This window comes from Acanthochromis polyacanthus, chromosome 7 (assembly GCF_021347895.1).
Source record: "Acanthochromis polyacanthus isolate Apoly-LR-REF ecotype Palm Island chromosome 7, KAUST_Apoly_ChrSc, whole genome shotgun sequence".
NCBI classification, from domain to species: Eukaryota; Metazoa; Chordata; class Actinopteri; family Pomacentridae; genus Acanthochromis; species Acanthochromis polyacanthus.
The window spans coordinates 61,895-78,209 of record NC_067119.1 but is presented as its reverse complement, the minus strand read 5'-3'; the positions used below and the strand labels follow the sequence as shown (position 1 = coordinate 78,209).

General features: G+C 41.7%; 1 long non-coding RNA gene across 2 annotated transcripts; it reads left to right on the top strand.

Annotated features, from left to right (window-relative positions):
* The first annotated feature begins 2,527 nt into the window (after nucleotides 1-2,527).
* Nucleotides 2,528-6,835, top strand: LOC127534813 (uncharacterized). Of its 2 annotated transcripts, none has more exons than XR_007943348.1 (2): nucleotides 2,528-3,061; nucleotides 6,406-6,835. It is a non-coding gene; the product is annotated as an uncharacterized LOC127534813 (long non-coding RNA). The 2 variants fall into 2 exon arrangements; XR_007943349.1 differs by lacking the exon at nucleotides 2,528-3,061 and adding an exon at nucleotides 3,207-4,937.
* The last annotated feature ends 9,480 nt before the right edge of the window (nucleotides 6,836-16,315 follow it).

Below are 16,315 nucleotides of genomic sequence, written 5' to 3'. Positions count from 1 at the left end.
AGATAGAAGATAATAGAGAGGAACACAATCTGCATTAGAGCTCCATTTACAGAATAATTAGTCAGTAGAATATTTAGTGACTGAAGAGGACATTAATAAAGAGGGAAAAGCTGATCAGTTCAATGAGGGCTTTATCTAACAATTATTTTCTCTACTGTTTAATCTGTGGATTATTCTCTCAGTTATGCAATTAAATATTTGGTCTATAAAATGTCAAAAAATGTTTAAAATATCAATCAATGTTTCTCCAAAGTCCAAGAAGACAAAAGTCTTGTTTTGTCCACAAATCAAAGAAATTCAGTTTAATGTCAAAAAGAAACAAGAAAATATTCACACTTAAAAAGAAGCTGGAATAACAGAAATTAAACTGTTCTAATGGAAGAAAAAATAACAAAATAATACAAAAACAAACCAATTCCTTTATTAGCACAGAGCTAATTGATGAATAGTTTCAGTTTTAGTCCCAAAACCAGCATCAGGCAGCGTACGACTTTATTCAAGAGCAGAACAAACAGAAGCAGAAAAAACATTCATGTTTCACAGCAGATTAAGTCAATATATTGTTCTATTTGAAGCTAACGTTTAGCTTTGACTCCCTGTAGCCTCCATTAGCTAATATGTCTTCAGCTCACTGACAAGAAAAATTATTTCAAGACTTTTGCTCCCACATGGTGAATTTGATCCATAGATTTAATCTCATGTTCCATAAGTCAATTATAATTATTAAAAATTAAAATTCAGCATCTTTGCTGGGAAACAGCTGTCAGCTAAGCTAGCTAGCGTTAGCTGGTGTCTTACCTCGGAGCAAACGGAGGAGTTTCTGTGGCTCTCTGATGGATTCAGCGCTGACTGAGCTCTTCCACACTGTTTAATCCACATCCCACATCTCTGCTGTGGAGCTTCCAGCTGCAGGAAAACACTAAAATAAAACACTTTGCTCTAAACTAGGAGGATTTCTGCTGCTCCGTTTCACCTTTGACCTCTGACAGGCCTCTTGCCTAGTTACAGTTGCTGAGCTGTGATTGGACAGCGGCCGTTGGAGGGCGGGAAGGACCAAAACAAAGATGGAGGCAGGAGATGATGAAAGATTATGTGGCAGACAGCAGACTGGCAGAGATTTATGAGGACAGAAACCAGGAGAAAAGAGACAAGAACCCTCTGAGGATGTGAACAATTGTTAGATTCTGTACTTGTGTGCCTGTGTATGCACACAAGAACTATCTGAGCTCCTGTCTCGTGCCTGCAATCTCCTCCACAATATTCTTTAGCTCTGCTAATTTTTCCTTGTAGCGCCTCCTCAGAGCATCTGATTTTGTGATGAGCTGGGCCATCTGAGTGCCCACCTTGCCCTCTGCCTCTTCTGCAAGCCTGTCTGCATTTCTGGCCAGACTTTCAGAAACCTCTTGGACAGTTTTCCTTTTCTTTTTTAGTTCTTCCAGGTGATCCTCTACAGCAGTGGTCGGCAACTGGCGGCCCGCAGGCCAAAACTGGCCTGTCAGGAATAATATCTGGCCCTCCAGATGATTTTGAAAATTTGATTTGGCACGGAGCCAAGCCAGTCCGGCACCGCAACACGAAACTCTCGTGGTCGGCTGCTGCCGGGCATTTCCGCGTTTGCGCTACTGGTCGGACACGGTTGTACCAGCCAGATTTCACTGAGCAACAGTGTGTGCAAAACTTGTGTGTGTCTCGGCAGTCTTTTTTAATACATCTGTGATCAGAATTGAGACGTGTGTCCCAAGCAGCGGCGATCAGCTGTAGAGGCTCCGCTGCTCGCGGTATCGCCCCCTACCGAATCGGAGCGCACCCCCCCGCAGGTTGGCCCGCTGTTCGATTGTTTACAAACATTTTGGCCCGAAGCCACATCTACTTGCCGACCCCTGCTCTAAAGCCTTTCTCTTCTTTCCCTGTTCATCAGACACCTTCTTCCTTCTCTCTGATCAAGGTAGACACGGTACTTGGACCTGGCTGATGCCGCAGAAGTCAAGAGCTCTTTCGTGATGGGAATCTTGGTCACCCTGCCATGTTGAGTGACATAATCACACACAAGCCTGTGCGCAACAACAGTGTCCTCCTGCATGTTACACGTTTCAACTTCCTTGTTTACAGAAAAACCTCTCTCCACTGTGGCCTGTCCATGGGACAAAATGAGCAGTTTCTGGCAAAAGACCAAAGTTCAGGATAGAGCCTTCTAAGGAAACCACTAGGGCTGGCCCGAATAGTGGTTTCTGGGCTCCGAATATTCGTTCCGCCCCATCACGTCCGACGGCGGAGACGGCCCGGGGGGGCCGCGGCGGCGGCGGCTGCTGCTTGTGGCGGAGACGGTCCGAATATTCGGATCCGTTCGTCTGGTCTCTCGGGTTCAAATTTTGCCTTTGTTTTGTCTTCAGTTAAACTGAAGAATTACCAAACAGCGGAGTATTTCAGCATCTTCTCCTGTGTTTATGCAACGAAGTGAAGCATGACCGCTGAGCGTGCACAGCAATGGCTGGTGGTGTTCGATAAATTGTGGCCGGGCAGTACAGGTAGCCTACATTTCGTTCCGGTTTATAGTTACGTTATAGCGTCCTCAAAAATCGAAACATTTCAAAGCGAGACTGAAGTTTATGCATGTTTTACATATAAGTAACATCAATAGATTTTTAAGACCTTTCAAAATCGTATTTAAGACCTTTTATAAGATTTTAGGAGAATCTTAGACATTTTAAGGCCTTAAATTCAAATGATTGGATTAAGACTTTTTAAGACTTTTTAAGACCCCGCGGATACCCTGGAAAGTATTTACCATGAAAGACTCATGAAATAACTGCAAAGAGACACAAAACCAGCGATGAGATAAAACACCTCCAGGCTCTGCAGTGAAATAAAAGCTCCTCATGAAGCTGTTTGGAGGACGAGGAAGAAGGTGAACAATCAAACATCTAAAACACACTTTAGTTCACTTCCTGTCTCACTACATGACTCTATTTGTGTTGTTTCAGTATTTTATTGTTTTCACATCCAGCTGATCTGGATCAACAAAGTTCACAGAGAGCAGCACAGAGGCAGCAGCTGGGTTCAGGTTGGTGACTTTCATTGTGTTTAAAGGCATTAGAGGAGATTTAATTTCCGAAGACTTTGAACGTAGCATGCGCATGCGCACATACAACCTCTCCCTCACCCCCCTCTAACCTCCCCCTCTTAACATTTATGAAGAAATGCCCCCCTCCAGAAACTTGCGTAGCACTCGTGAAGTTGTCTTTTACGGCTGGGTCCCCCTGGATCTTTATCTGCCATCATGTTAAAAAAGATGAGCAAAACAAGTCGCCAGCTAACTACGAAGCTATACCAAAGCAACACATACAGAAAACACGTAAGTCCAAGGCGTACGTAATCTACGTAACTAGGCCTGAGCCGGAAGATTTTTGATTGACAGGAAAGGGAGCAAACCAAACGCCTCGGTCCGAGCGCGTTGATTGGCTGATGTTTTTCAGGTCCTGCCATGTCCACAGTTATTTTTTTTTTATTTTTATTCTTTTAGAGACCATACATACAAGTCCACTAAAGGTCAGTATATTCATTTTATGTGAATCAGACAAATTAAACAAAAAAAAACTCCATATGTGGGAATATGGCCTTTTATTTACTTTGATTTTCTTTATTTGCATGATTATTTGGTGTGCACTTTCCTTATATTTTGTTGTGCAATTAGTTGCTTGATTTCTGTGTTAGTTTGTCAATTTGCATGTTTTGTTGTGCTGTTTTTCTTTGCATATTCCTTTTTTTTCCTTGTTTCTAATGAGTTTAGGCCACGCCCACTACCTGCCGGCATGTAGCAGAACAGACTGTGGACATTGATTGAGCGCACCTGGTGCCAATCAGTTGATTACGCAGGACTGAACCTGGGCAATGACAGCAAACAAAAGAGACAATCAGACGAAGACCGAGGGGAGCAGGAAGGACGGAGAGAGAGGAGGAACGGGCAGCGCGGCAGCGGGCGAGCCGCAGGGCGCGTGGCGGTGTGAGCCGCAATGGCGAGCCGCAGACGGAGAGGCAGTGCGGCGGCGGCAGAAGCAGCGGGGAACGGCAGCGTGCAAGGGGCAGCACGATAGATAACCGGGCAGAAGCGGCGGTGTATGACGAGCACCAGGGCGGACTACTAGGCTGAAACAAGGGCGCACAGCACCGGCACCGAGACAGGACGACCGAAGAGCGAGAGAGAGACGCACGGGAGCCACAAAGTGGGGCCAGGTCTGGAACGCACGGCGGTGCTCAACGCGTGTTTGCGGCATACTGGGCGGCTTGGATATCGCCGCCCGGACTCGGTGAGTCGCCACACACGGGAGGGAGACGCGTGGGTCCTGTTATTACTTCCCCCACTGGCAGATCCTCTCTTTCTCCCAGGCTCCAGAGTCTGTGTGATCGCGAGGCGCAGCGCCGCGGCCCCGGAGGACTGGAGAAGCTCCCCCTTCACCCTCGTCAGAGAAAAGGCCCCGCATGACGAGTCCATTGGTCACCCATTCCGTAGTGACTTGATTTCAGTGGTGTAGTCCAGGATATACGGCGGTATACGGCGTATACCCACTTATTTTTCAGTTAGCATTGCCTATACCCACTTCTAATGCTCCCTGGTGCGCATCATTCAGTCATATCTGTGTGCCAGGTAGCCCTCTTTTCCTTAAGGATGATGAAGCCATGAACAACCCTCCTCTGCCTGTAATTGGCTGGTACATGCTATCTTCACTGATTCGATTGGTTAACTTTAGGGATGAGCCAATCAGAGGCAGAGTAGGGCGGGTCATACAGAGGAAAATTTTGCTAACACCTCTGTGGCACTCCAGTTGATTGACAGGTCTGCTTGAAAGATGCGCGGAAATGCGAGAAAGTCAGAATAAACACCTTTCAAGTGAGTGGTACGTATGGAGCGAACCTACTTTCATGGACGATATAATTCTCAGGTAAGTTTTAAGGTGGTTTCCAAATGAATCATTGTTTTAAACTACTGGCAACATGACTGCACATTTCAAGGAGAAGATATTTTGTCGCCAGTGATTAAAGCTGCAGTCAATTCCAGCCATTTTCAGTACAAAAAAATCGCTAATATTCTATTTGTAAATAAAAATATGACGAGAAATACAGGGAATATTGGACGCACATCGCGAGGTGCATTTCCTCGAAAACGACCTATTCGTGGATCATATACCGTCTTCAAGACATGTTTTGGACAAAATAGTTTACTGGCTTGTTTCATCTGGATGTCCAAGGTTGGATTATGGCCGTTTTTTGTGGAATATTTTCATCTGTGTGTAATAATGAACCCGGAAATGTGAGTCGCGCTGTGTACGTTAAAGCCGTGTATAGAGAACGGATGGATGGATATTCGTTGTTTGTCGGACAAATGTGTTTATATTACCGCTGTGGTAATCACATCTGAAAGTGGTTTATACCGGCGGATTCATGAGAATCTAAGCTTTCCATCGGCGTATAGTGTTTGTATAATCGCGTTTGCAGATCTCAAAGTGTATCGCGGGCGGAACACTGAAGTGCAACTGAAGCGCAACGGGTTAAACTGAGTGTCGGGCCGAGTCTGACTAACGTTTTGAAAGGCTAACGTAACTCCGAAGCGAGCTACAGTGGGATAATGTGGGAAAACCTCTAGGCTGGTAGTTGATTTTAAAGTAAGTAAAAACACAAGAATGGGGACAGGTAGTTTAAGATTCGACCTAAAACAATATTGAAGTTTTATTCATGATGAAATATGAACAAGGATGCACTGTCAACTTCATATTTGAAGTATTTTATTTAAATAAATGTTCAAAAGTAACTGAAACACCATGTTTGCCTCATGATAAACACATGTTACATTAATCCAGTTTGCTTGTGTGACCAATAAAAACTACAAACTGCTCCTAATCAAGTCATGATAATTTTATAATAGTGGGCAAGTAGAAATGACTGAATAAATTGAATAGAGTGGTCTTCTATGTCACTGTTTCTAAAACAGGACGTTTTTCTGGACTAATTTTTTTTAAAAAAGGTGAAAATTAAGAGTATACCCACTTCTCCAGGGACCACTACACCACTGCTTGATTTTAAGAACTCTTAGTCTGCTTAACTTTATATTGTTGTTTTTAACGTTTATTTTGGGATAAATAAATTGATTGGAATAGAGAAAAATTGTTTTACCCTCTGTTGATATGCACTGCTCACCTCTGGGTTAAGAACCTCTTTAAAACGGGTCATAGTCCCTTACTAGGTGACGTTGTCAGTTTTAATCGTTGTAATCCAAACTATCCAATTAATTCTATTTTAAAGGCGTTAATCTGAGAGACATACCCCACTCGGCCGTGACACATAATGCCTTTAAAGCATTTCTTACATTCCTGTATGATCACAGTCACCTCCTGCTGTTTCTACTGTGTCCAGCAGGTGGAGCCAACATCAACTAGTGAAGTCTGTCTGAAGGCTCCAACTTCAACTAAACCCACAGCTGAACCTCAATCATCCACACTTTAACTGATCCATGTACAAATACGTTGGTTATTTACATAGAAAACTGATGCATTTAAACTGTCTGAGGTTCTGTTCCTGGTTGGTCAGAGCTGCTCGGTTCTATGTGGTCCAACTGTTCTAATTCATCTCTAAGGGAACAACGGACATAGAAAACGGTTCCACAGATAAAGTTCTACCAGAACAATATTATTGTAACGTGAAGGTTGATGATGGTGGTCGGATCACTTCCTGAGGAGAAACAGCACGATGGAGACGAGAACTTCAGCTCTGAACTCTGACTAGTGATGGTCCTCTGACACACATGTGCTGTAGCTCATGAAATAAATGTATGGAACCAGGTGAAGATGACATCAGTCTGTATTTGTAGAGCATCTCATGAATGTAGCAGCACCATTTAAAGGTTTATAACTACAAATTAAGAGTAAATAGTCACAGACAGACATGCTAAAAAAAGAAACATGGTCCTCAATGAATATTGTCATTTTTATTACTAGTAAGATTATTATTATTGTTGCTGTTGTGATTATTATTGTATCCACTATAAACCATACAATCATCTAGTGCAGCTGAACAGAAATGTTCATGGTGAATCAAATCCAAAACGATCCATGAACCAATTAACACGTTTCAACTGCACTTCATTTTATTGACCACTAGAGGTCCTACTGGAGCGCTGTGTGTTACTGAAGCTTCTGGTAATGAACCATGTTTGGAATGAAGTGTCAAAGCTTCAATAAAACCTCCTGCTTCATTACAACAACAACACTTCCTCATTCTGACTGACATGTGACACCCACAGCCAATCAGAACCAAGAGAGACTCAGACTGAGAAAACTGGAACTGCAGCAAGACAAACATGACGACTAAAACATGTAAATATGTAAAGTAGAATATAATATCACACTTTATCTACACACCACTTTATCCTCTGTAGGGTATTGGGGGCTGGAGTCTATCCATCTGACTGAGGGTGAAGGTTCACCTGGACAGGTAACATCCATCAGGAACTCACATTCACACCTACAGACACTTTAGAATCATCAGTTAACCTCAGAGTGTCTGTGGACTGTGGGAGGAAGTTTCAGTGGAAAGTTTCTGATCAGATGTTGTGATAAAACAGCGTCACAGCAGAATCTTAACAAGAGCAATCCGAGATTTCTGACCTCCGCCAACGGCAGATGATACGAAGTTGGAAAATCTAAATCCGGATCCAGAATACAGATCCTTAACCGGATCAACACAAAATTTGAATGGAGTCTTCCCTGGGCCAAGATCCACCTCTGATGAAAATTTCATGAAGATCCGACAAGTAGTTTCCGAGAAATCCTGTCCACAGACACGCACACAGACAGACAAATAAATAAACGGACCCAATCGCAAAACCTCCTTGGCGGAGGTAAAAATTAGGAAGAAGCTGTTTGTTTCACACTGCAGCAGTCCACATATTCACAAACATACTGAGTTCAGCTGCACATGAGAGATTCAAATGTTGGAAAAGACTCTGAGGTCTGAACACACTTCACATGATTTAAAATGTTCAGATCTGAGTAGAAAATAAACTTTAGAAATCACAGCAGTTCTCAGTTTAGTTTCAGTCAGTTTCTACTTCAGGGACAGAACTTTTAGCTTTGGAATCATTTAACTTTTAAACTTCTGTTCTGTATTTTACACACAGAAACATAAAGCTGTGTCAGTGCAGCACTCAGAGAAAATGATGTTTGTTTGAATAATAATGAACTTTAGAACAGAACTGACAAAAATGATTCAAACATCCAGAAAGTGACGAATCTTCTTCAGTTTGAATCAGAGTTCAGCAGAAGAATAAACCAGAATAAAACCTTCAGATAAAGTGAACACAGCGTGTCTGTGTGTGGACGGACATGTAGAAGTGATCATTTTCAGTTTAATCTCAGATCAAACACTTCAGTTTCATATTTTACTCCTTAAACAGCAGGAATGAGTCTCTAATGGAAGTTAAAGTGAATTCAAAGGTTCTTTAAAGCAGAAAATGTTTGTTATTTTCTAGAGTTAAACATTAATGCAGGTTGTAGATGAAGTCTTGTTTGATAGTTTTAATAACTTGTTGGTCTGGTTCAACCACATCAACACACCTTACAGAAATATGAAGGAGATCACATGACGCTGTAGTCTGATCAGAGTTCTGCAGATAATCAGCTCCATCTGAATGAACAGCATTAAAATACTGCTTCCACTCTGCTGTGGAACAGAAACACTGTTCAACTAATAACTGTGGATCATTTCACTGATTGTGCTTCCAGACATTTTTACACCAATATTAAAGCCAAAATAATCCCAGAAGAACAGAGGCAGTGCAACTGGAGGGCACTAGGACCCAGGGACAAGGAGAGAGCAGCTCACCTGTCCAGATTTAGCACAGGTGAGTCAGCCTCATTCTGACTCCTGTCATCAGTCTGAGTGGACGTTTCTGAGGTGAGTCCAGCAGAGAGTTTCTACTGACAGGTTTATTGTTGGTGTCTTTTACAGAATGTTTATTAACTCATTGGCTGCCAGCCATTTTCAGAGCAAAGAGCCCCCTACTGCCAGAGTTTTTAAGAATTTTGACAGATTTTTCAAGATCTACAGAATATCAAGTTTTAAGACTACATAAACATTGAAACTATCGAAAGAAAGTGTAGATTCTCTTCTTTCATCAGGAAAATTTTTTTTGTTTCTAGCATTTTCGGTTCTAAAGTTATCGGCAGCAGAACATAGGGTAGTTTCAGCAAAAACACCTGTTTTTGAACAAAAAACAGAGATATCGAGCTTTTTGTACAGAGAGGCACATCAATCACTTTGATGCCAATATTTTTTGGTTTAGTGACATCCCACACAACTGAACAGTTGTTTACTTATATGAAACAACAAAAACAACTCGGAAAAAGCATTTTGAGGTCAACTTTTTAACCTTTTGTTAGCTAAATCATTTATTTACAAACAAACAACACAAGTCAACATTTTGGTTCAGAACAATACATCTTACAAAATATAAACAATCTATTTTTAGGTGTGTGTGTCTGTGTGTGTATGTGTGCTCTAAACTCATCTGACTCGGCTTCGTCAGATGAGCTCAAGAGAGCGGTGGTGGCGAAACCGAAACCGAAACCTAGCGCGGCTTTGATCGCCAGCGGCTTTTGGCAACGGCACTTTTTGCTGTCGCCCCACTATGGTCACTGTCTTTGTCATTCTTTTGGTCCACCGCAACACTCTCACATTCCAAAACTCCAGGATTTTCACCGACAAGCTCCGGCAGACTATTCTGCAGCCCCCCCAGTCAAAAAACATGATTGACGTCTATAGATGTCAATGGCAGCGAATGAGTTAAGGAACGTGTCTGGATTTTATGAAGTTTTCTGTTTGTTTTATAAAGTAGGTCTGAGAGAATCTCTGTGATTCTAAACTGTGTTTCATGTTGAATTTACAGCTATCTAGTAAGAACCACAACATTGGTTCTAAGCCTGATTGTTTATTAGATGCAAAGGATCGTTATGTTGTGATGACTGAGATGAGCTGATGAGGTTTCGGGGAAAAGCGTAGTCTGAGATCAGCAGCAGCTCATGGACTGGTGTTCAAGATGAAGTGGTGATATTCAGTGAGCGAGGCAGCTGTTACAACAGCAGTATAGATCATAGGTGACTGTGCAGATGCCTGTTCAAAACACACGTCAGTAAACTGTTTAAATGTTCTTGATGTCAGCTTTAACATTAATCCCACTGATGCACACGCCTCGGTTCATGAAAGAAAAACTCAAATAAAGTAGAACCTGTCCTACAACTTTTCACAGGGGGTGTATCTACCAAATTTGGTACACATATGCAGCACATCAGGCTGAACAAAAAAGTCAGTGACAGCCACATTCCAAACCCAACAGGAAGTGAGCTATTTAGCGTTGAATGTCAGATTTTGCCCATTTTTCATTTTTTCTAGAGTGAACTCCTCCTCGGGGGAAACTCCAATTCACCTCAAATTGGGCCAGTACATACAGGAGGCCTTAATGATCCAAAGTTATTAAAATCTTTTTCCAAAGTCAGAGGGCGTGTCCGTGGCGGCCTCTGGAATTTGGATCCTTCTCCATGAAATTTCAAATGCTGTGTAAATGTCCTGAACATGCTCCAATCTGCCTGAAACTTTACATGTATGATCAGAGTCCTGCCCTGATCACATCCATATGATGAAATACACCCCCTGTCAAAAGTTGTAGGACAGGTTCTACTTTATTTGAATGACACAGTGTCCTAAAACCTTTGACAGGGGCTGTAATTTGAATCTGACAAAAGTAATAATAACTAAAAATTCTATGAAAATTAACCAATCAGCATCAGAAATTGCTTTTGAACTGTGGTTTAACAGAATTATTTAAAAAATAAACTCATGAAACAGGCCTGGACATAAATGATGGTTCCCCTAGAAGCACATCAAGAACAGAACAGTGTCCTTTCTGTGAAACATGGAGGATCTGTTCTGTTCTGGAGCTGCTTTGCTGCATCTGGAACAGGGAGTCTGAATCTGTGCAGGTTCAATGAAATCTGATGACTATCAAGGTCTTCTAGAGAGAAATGTGCTGCCCAGTGTCACAAAGCTTGGTCTCAGTCACAGGTCATGGGTCTGTAACAGGATAATGAGCCAAAACACAGAACTAAAAACACCAAGAATGGCTCAGAGGAAACATTGGACTATTGTGAAGTGAACTTCTATGAGCTTTGATCTAAATCCTGTAGAAGGAGCAGAAACATCTGGAGAAGGAACCCTTCAAACCTCAGACAACTGGAGCATCTGCTGATGAGGAGTGGACCAAAATACCTGCTGAGAGGAGCAGAAGTCTCACTGACAGTTACAGAAATGGTTTGATTGCAGTGATCGCCTCAAGAGGTTCTGCAACTAAACATTAAGTTAAAGGGACCATCATTTTAGTCCAGGCCTGTTTCAGGAGTTTATTTTTTAAATAATTCTGTTAAACCACAGTTCAAAAGCAATGTCTGATTTTAATTGGTTCATTTTTATAGAATTTTTATTTATTATTACTTTTGTCAGATTCAAATTATTTCTGTGACCGTTGTAGGTTTTTCTTTCATTACCAACAGTGTTGTCCATGTGTGTAGTTATTGCTCTTTTCTGACTCACTGTTGTTCAGTCTACCAGTAAAATACTCGGTTTAATGAGGACTTCCACCTAACTGAGTGGAAATAGAGCCTAGCTTCTGTAGAGTGTGATGATCGACACCAGACTAACTGGTGACAGTCTGTGGCTTCAGTCCGACAGACAGAAACAGCACGAGAATCACTACTACTGTTTTCATAGATTACTGCAGTTAAACAGCTGGATCTGAATTGTGTTACTTTCAAACACATTTCAAGTAAAACAACAAGATTCTAAAGACATCAGACCACATCTTAACCAGTGATTTCTCATTCCTGCCTCCAGAATGTCGATGCTTCCATCTGATTTCCCCGTTATTCAGGATTTATTTATTTCACTGGGACATTGTAAGTGAATCAACTTTGTATTCTATAGAATCAGTGCATTGCAAACTCAATGCACTGATTCTATAGAAGAAATTAAAGACATTTGTATTTCTAAACACATAAAACAATAATAAACAGAGATGAGGATATTTATGAATCAGCCCACCCTTAAACTAGTCCTGTGTGGAGCATCCACCCACAGATGGAGACCACCAATAGCTGTCAATAAATGTTTTTCTTTAAAGTTATCTTTATTGGCTTTATTTGACAGGGTTAGTAGAGAGGCAGACAGAAAAGTAGAGAGAAGACCTGCAGCAAAAGACTGTGAGCTGGAGTTGAACCCAGGCTGCTGCATCAGAGTTCACAGATCAGTTTACAGATCACCTGCTCAGTCAGCTGAGCTATTTGACCCAGAACATGTGTTTTAGCGAAAGGAATTGATGTGTTTTCTCAATGACATCACAGTTTACAGTAGTATGACAACAGACTTCTGCTGCTGGTTTGAACATGAATGTCCTGAATTTTGCTAAATTGCTGCATTTCAAATCCAATATGTTAAATAAGACAGTGTAGCTACAATGTGATCTAAACCTGCCAATACTGTATCAATATATTGATGTTATACTGCAACACTTTGGTATTCTGTTCTCACACGGCTTGGTAAACTTCTTCTTAAATAACGTTCTCACCGTGTGCTGGTCTCCTGTCTGCTGCTTTAACAGGTTTTAACAGGAATCAGTGATCACAGCTTCACTGCTTCCAACTGCACCGTAGTTTTTCTGTCTTATAGCCCAACAGCAAATGACTATTAAAATGAGAATGCCTCTTATTTCTAGATATTTTTGGATAGAACAGCACAAATCTCATTTAATAGACAAAACTGTCCAATTGTTTATTTCCTGGTTAGTTGTTAGGGGTCCTGAAAAGCCACGCCTATAAAACATCTGTCTCAGAGACGCTGGAATCACCAGTTAATATGAACACTAGTTAATCTTGAACACCGGTAGACCCCCTAAAAAAAGGAGGCAGAAGTATGGGGGGGGTTGGTGGGACATGAGAAGGAGAAAGAACAAGGCGTCAGGGCAGAGAGACATGTATGTGGAGAGTGGAGCGAAATGACCAGGTAAATGTTATTGTAAATTTTTTGCTGGAGGTTCGTCACCTATCGGGTGGAGCACCTTATCAGCGACAATTATTAGGGTGACCATACATCCTCTTTTGCCCGGACATGCCCTCTTTTGAGAGGCTGTACGGCTGGCATTTATAAAGTCCTTCAAATGTCCGGGTTTTTGATCTTGCCTAGCTTGAGCGTGTCACAGACCAGTGTATTTATCATTCACGTTGAATGGTTGCTTTGGAAACACGCTCTGAGAGGCGGAGTTTGAGCCGAACCCCGGAACGTGAATTAATCATTCACAAAGCAGTACAGAGGCGCTCCACACTCACTCACTCCTCGCAGGCTGACAGGCAGGTAGGCACACTGCGAGAGAACACTCGAACAGAAAGAAAATGCCGAAACGCAAATGTCATTTCACTGATGAAATGTGAAAAAAGTACCCCTGTTTTCGTCCGGGTCGTGTCAAATGGGAGGCAGAATGTACAGTCTGCAAAGCTGGGACTTATGTCTCTGTAGCTAATAAGAAAAGGAAAAAGAAGGAAAAAAGGACTGTTGACTTGAGGCATTATTTCTATATTTTTTCATTTGCTATTAGACACATTATTTTGAAGAATGGGCTAACTGAACATTGAAGAACAGACTACCTCTCTTTTTTCTTTTTGTTTAATATTTTGAGGCATTATTTCTATTTTTACATAACTGATAATTGGGAGGTTATTTTGAAGAATGGTACTCTACCTCACTTTTCCTAACTAAGGTGTAAGTGTCAGACTTAAGAGAGATGATTATTTCTTATTTTGTTAAACATCTGAATACATGTGTTCCTACACAACTTGAGTCAATAACTATTAAAGACTAGAGCATGCCATATTTGTATGTGACTGATTATATTGTTTAGGAGAATTGCTTTAAATTAATAAATATATTATTTATAAAGCAACTGTTTGTGAGTGTTTTGGGCTATTTTTCTGTATATCCAGGTAAAGTGTTCTTTTCTGGGGAATTCAGAATATCTGTTTAACTGAGTTTGAAGCACAGAAAGCCCCCTGACCCACAGAAAACCCCTAAAAATGGGGGGGGGGGGGGGACTGAAAATTTTTCACGTGCGAGCTGGAAGTGTGTCCTCTTTTCAGAGAAACAGAATATGGTCACCCTACAATTATAAACAGAGCGCAGGGAAACAGGATGCCGGTGCAACCAATCATTGAATTACAGGAGTAGTTCTTTAACGTGCCAATATACTGGTACAACTTCTAAATAACGTCACCTAAACGAACAGCCGGCGAGGTAGAGGTCCATTAAAACCTTGAGTCTCTGTCTTAAAATCCGTAGTTAAAATCCAGGGGGGACCGGAGGTAAGGTGCATGAGGTGCAGAAACCTCAGCGTCCAGCAGTCTTTTCCTGGGCCCGGACTCTTCTTCTTGAAGGCCGCATGCCAGGCAGAGCTGAACATAGATATATACAAACACTAGATGTCTCAAGACGGAGTCTGCGGCGTCGTCACTTGGCGGCCATCTTAGGACAGGGGACTGCTCTGGCGCACTGTACTGTGGTCAATGGTAAGGTGGATGATTTCCTCACTTTAACACTCATAACTCGCTCAATTCTTGATTGATTTACAAACGGTTTAGTTTATTACAAACCTTATTAACGTGGCTATGATTCAGGCTCAATTCCGAAATCGCAGCTTTTCGTTTTGAAAAATGCGGCATAGTTGTGTGTCTTTTCTGCCTGGCTACTCACATTGAAGATGGTGTTACTCACAATCTGATTTTCAATTATTAGGTTTTCCTGAGACCAACGTTTTTTGAGAACCTAATCTTTAGGTGAAATTACATTCTTTGTGGTTGTGGTTGTATTTATTTGCTTGTTAAGAGACTTTGATTGAGACCTTAGACTTATTGTTTGTATACATCTATGCCTGGATTAGTTAGCCTGCAGCCGAAATGCATTGTGGGTAATGTAGGCACCAGGTTCATGAAAAGAAAAGACAACATCTCTGTTTGTTGTGCATTGATTTTGGTTGAGCTTTGTTTTTATCTGTGCATTAGAAAGCTGATAGTAATAAAGAAGTGCAATGCTAAATAATAAAATTACATTTACATCCATTTATGCTGAAAAAAGATGATATCTGTGTTCATTATTATATGAATTCAATGGTTTTAATTATTCTTATGTAAGCAGTAAAACAAGTACATCTCTGACGTTTATAACAAACCAAGCTGTTCTAAAATCGGTTGAAAATTGAGCAATCTACAGTGATTTTAAAATCCATGCTCCATTGACTTTAATGTTATGAGTGATCGAGCAGCCCTGTCCCAAGATGGCCGCCATGTGGCGACGTTGCTCCCCATAGGCTGACAGCGCTCATGAGCCATCTAGTGTTTGTATATATCTATGGAGCTGAACGCCCTGCCGCTGTGAGTGTGTCACATTGTAACGTTCCGGGTCTCTTTTCCGCTTCGCCTCGGCGTTCCCTGCTACCCTGGTCCCCAGCCTTGGGCCGTCTCCTCTTGCGTCCCCTTTCTGGTCGCTCCTGTCTCTCCCATCGTCCTCCACAGACTTTTACAGCCCTCTCCTTCCAGCCTGGCGCCTCTTTCTCTGCCGTCCATTGGCTCCTGGAAGGAGGAAGGGAGAACCTGACAGGTGCAGCAGATTTCCTCATAAGAGGCGTTCACTGGCCGTGGGACATCTAAAAAACATGCAATACAACTTAAACCACCAAATAATTCAAACCACACAAAACATGCAACACATGCAAAATTAATCTCTAGAACAAACAATAAAACCAGTCCCAACTGCCATGTGACATATAGACGTAGGACAGGAAGGAGGGTGATTGAGGGGTGGTCCTGCTCCTGAACCTCAACTAAAGAATATATATCTCCATTTAAAATTCTGGCTGCTGTCCACTGTCTCCTTTATCTTATCTCTAGAACTTGTCTAGTCAGTTGTTTTACCTACACGTTGTTTTAGAGATTCATTCTGTAGTTGCAGAACAGGAATTTGACTGTTGATCTGATAAGATTTCAGCTGTTCTTTGGTGGTTTGGCTGTTTTTCTGTTTAGTTTTTGAATGAAGAATGAATGAACTTGTATGTGTCTGTATTCAATCAGAGAAGTGAAGTGAGAAAACCCAGCAGGAGTTCTTCATCACTGTGGGTAAAACTGAACTGAGTTACTGGTTAAACTGGGGAAACTGGGTTTAGTAAACTGGGCCTTGTGTC